The following is a 4515-nucleotide window of genomic DNA, read 5'->3' on the forward strand; positions in this document are numbered from 1 at the left end:
CTTATGCCCCCCCCCCCCCCTTTTTGTTTCTGATCTCTTTAAGGTTTTATTGCACTAGATCAAATTGCTTTTGTGAGCAGAGCGGAGACATCTGAGCTGCGAGTCCAAAAAAGAATGCATGAAACTAAATATTGCTTTATTGCATCGCAGACTAGTGTCACAACAATTTCATAAAATGACCTTGGGATTGTTTTCAAAAGTATTTTGTGATAGTTACTAGGATGCATATTATGCTTCTTATGTTAGATTTTATCATATTTTAATAGTAACAATCTTTATTTGTCTGGCACCTTTCATGCAAGAAATTCAAAGTGAAATCTCAAAGTGATTTACAGTAAAAACAACAATAAGCACAGTAGTTACTTTTATCATTTATAATTTTTAAATTTATAATATAAAAATAAAATAACCAATTTTCTTTTTTATTTGTAATCGAAATTAAACAATATTTTTTTTATTTTTAAAGTAGTAAAAATAGTGTAAAGTTTAAAGTTGAAATAAAAAATAATTTAAAATGATATAATTTTATATAATTATATAAATTTTTTAATCTATAATTTATAATATAATTTTATATAATAATGCATATTTTTTAATCTATTATTTTAATAATGAATTTATGAATGCAAATAAACATGAATAAAAATGTAAATATCGTAATTAATATAATATTAAAGATAAAACCACTTTATAATGATTATAAAGTAAAAAAATTATTATATTTAAATAAAATGCATAACACAATATGGAAATTAAAACATAATAATAATAATAATAATAAATAAAAACCATTTGATATTAAAAAGCTACAAAGCTAAAAGTAACGATACATTTTTAGCTTTCTTTAAAAAATATTTACTGCATTTTAATATATTTAATTGATTAAACATAACATTAAAAGAAAAAAAATGCCTTTAATATGGTGCTAATATGACTACAGCCCATCTTATGCTGGGTTTGTTGGCATATAAATGTAAATTAAACTACATGGATTTCTTTTCAGAGAGAAGTCACACCTCTGGCAGGCTGTTAGGTGTTGCAGTGCCATATGCTCATTTTTAATTCCTGTCAACTAGTCAAATGATTGCAGGGAACAGAACGGGTTGATGAAATGCGAAACCTTATTTGAAAATATGGTCATTTTCGGATTAATGGCATATGTTCATCCAATTAAGGCAGAACACCAAAGAACATTTCCAAAGAGGGTTACCAAGGCAACCCCAGAAAGTGCACCAATTAGAAGGTGCAATGGCTCTCAAACACTAAACTGTCAAGAGATTGAAAGAGATGGAGACAACAGCTCTAAACAAACAGACGAATGAAAAATCCAGGCAATGTTCAACAGGCTCTTTTAGTGGAAGACTGCATTAGTCACTACTTGAGGTTGTTGCTGAGCACAGTGGAAACGGTTTTCTTGCATTTGTAGTGACATTTCCACAAAACTCATCAGATATGTCATGTACCCCTTCGTGTCTATGATGTACTGCTCGTGAATCCAGATTATTGATGTTCCTCCAGTATGTGCGAGTGAGAGTGTGTGTGAGTGGACATTGATCTGATTGGACACCAGTAGTGGCCGCCCGCATTGACCACATGCTGTTCTAATGGCCAGTGAGGCACATGTGTCTGCATGTGAAAAAACAACTGTGGAGTGGAATCTTCCTCTTTGAGCTGATTCTTGTTCTCATTGTGTTGCAAAGCTTACTGTGAGAACTTGAGCTCTGAACTGTTTGTTTCCTTTGCTTATGTGTTGCAATCCAATGCAGTCTTTACACAGCAAAAGCATAAGCTTCATCTGAAGCTGCATTAACAGACTGTTTAATGCTGCAGAAAGGCAACGTTTTTTAAGTTGTCGCAAAATTTAATTATATTATCTCCCAGCTGTTTATATAAGTATACAGACAGTATACTTGCGTAGGGTGATATATACTGTAGGCTACTATATAGTATATCTTAAATGCTTGATTGCTTGTATCTTCACAAATTATATAAACTATATTATCACCCAGCTCTAGGGATGTAACGATTCACTCAACTCACGATTCGATTCGATTCACGATTTTTCTAATCTGCTGTAAGGCATCATATTAAGATATTATAATAATATATTAACGTTAACATCATTATTTTCTGTAAAAATAGCTTTGAAACAATGTGTATTGTGAAAAGCGCTATACAAATAAAGTTGAACAAATTACATTTACATAGAAATTGCAGTTGCAAAAATAATGTTATAAAATTTGTAGTTTCGTATATCATAAATAGAAATAATATATATTTTTATGATTTCATATTAAATTATAAATATACAGTATATTCCGTAATGTATATTGAGATGCACAATATAATAGAACCATATTGGTTATCAGCTGATATTAGATATTTTGCCTTAATTTTTTGATATCTGTTGATATTGTATAGCCTACATGTTGGCCGACATTGAATATTTCATTGTGCATGCTAGTTTAAAGTTAATTCTTTAAAAACACTAATTTGGTAACACTATTAAATGTAATCTTTAGCTAATCTGAAAATGAATATCCATTTTTCATACTGTACATTATAAATGTATGATGCCTAAATTCACTTGTAGTGTTTAAAATGATTGATTTAAATTTTTGTGTTTTATTTAAATTGAATTAAAGCAAATATTACAGAATTTAATATCAGCCATGATAATTTAACATGATAAAATGACTACCAAAATGTAATATCAGTGATCCCTAATTTATACGGAACCGAAGCATCATCAGAGTTGCCTTTGACACTATGCCTTAAATCTGTCAAAGACGTCATAAATCTGTAAATTCTGCATGCATTTAGATGGAAAATTTCAACAGAGGTGCCTTTTGCCTGGGATTTATGAATGCTTTATGCTTTTCCAGCCTCATATGAGTGTGCCTGTGCCATAAATCTTCTGTAAGTATGGCTTTTGGGACTCTATTCAATTTAATGTCTGAGAAATTATCCGCACCCCCTCATAAGCCCATCACGTATTCAATGCCATAGCAACTACTACAACTAGCCTACTACCTGCATTCTTACACACATATACGCTCTCTCTCTCCTCTCACGATTCGCTCACATTCTCTCATCCTTTTCCCTCCCTCCACAGTTTTGTTCTCCCTCTCTCTCTCTCTCTCCCTCTATTTCTCTGAGCGATTCTCTCTCCTCACTCATGTTGAACCAGTCGTTTCATGCAGCACTGCTGTGTTTACTCAGTCCTGCGAGCCTCTGATGGCAGATTCAAGGTAAGGTGATGTTTTAATAGATATTCAAGTGCACGATGGACGAGAGAGTAAAGCGTATTTCCTGGTGATGTTTGTCACACTAATGGACAGCAGTCAGCGTGTGGGTTTGAACAGGACCTGACTAAACTGTTGCTGTACATCTTGGGGTGTGTTTGTATTTGAATCCATTTCTTAGCTGTTTTTGGGAGCCATACATAATGGCCATGAGTTGCATCAGGGTCCCTAAACTAATTTGGAGTTTTAAACTTAAAAAAAGGACTTAAAAAAGTCCTGAAACGCAACCATGTGATATTAAAACATACCAAGCTATCTAAATTAATAGCTTGTGTGTGTGTGTGTGTTGCATTTGTGACTCATTCCCTTATAGTGTATGCCATTGTTTGTGGCAGCCAGAAGGAAATTTTCAGCACGATGGCTCAATTTTTAGACATAAATAAAGTATGTGGATGATGCACATGAGTCATTCTGCACGGGCTGTGTGGGATTTGGTAAACAGAGAGTGATCATAAATCATAAAGAGCCTTATATATTGATAAAATGAAAGGGACTGTCACAGAGATGTAGTGTTAGCATCATTCACACACAGTTTAAATATATACACAGTCACATTTCCTTGTGGTTGTAGCAGGAAACGAAATATGATCTTGGGTTTAACATAACTGAACATTCTGCTGAACAACTGCGGCTATTATTGTAACCTGTAGCTTGAGCTGCTGCTGAGTGTAATTTTAGTTCGATTACTTGGATGCACATACATTAGAGTGGTAAATGGACCATATGTTCCTATCCTCTTCAGTGCAAGAGTGTCACGATGCACAGTTCACCTTTACGCCATACGTACGTCTTTTTTGGGTTCTGCCGTCTGCTCTCTGTATTGTTCTCCTTTCTGTCCTTATCCTTGCATAATTATTGGGATACTCATCTGATCATTTCTCCATCACCCATTTTCTCACTTTCTCTCAAGTCTCTTTCACTGTCTTCCCCCCCTGCGGTCTCTCATTAGTTTGCGGCGTACTTGCTCCACAGCTCATTTTCTCTGCTTCCTTCCCCTCCGTACCTCTGTTCTGTACCTGCCCTCTCTTGATTCGCTTAAGAGAATGAGTGATGAGCAGAAACTTAAGTGGAGAATGAGTCCCTGTAGTGGAACGAGTGAAGGGCAATAATTCTCCTTCTCTTCTCATCTCATCTCATCTCCTCTCCTCTCCTCTCCTCTCCTCTCCTCATCTCATCTCATCTCATCTCATCTCATCTCATCTCATCTCAT

This window comes from Sinocyclocheilus anshuiensis, unplaced genomic scaffold, assembly GCF_001515605.1.
Source record: "Sinocyclocheilus anshuiensis isolate Anshui unplaced genomic scaffold, SAMN03320099.WGS_v1.1 scaffold1170, whole genome shotgun sequence".
NCBI lineage: Eukaryota > Metazoa > Chordata > Actinopteri > Cypriniformes > Cyprinidae > Sinocyclocheilus > Sinocyclocheilus anshuiensis.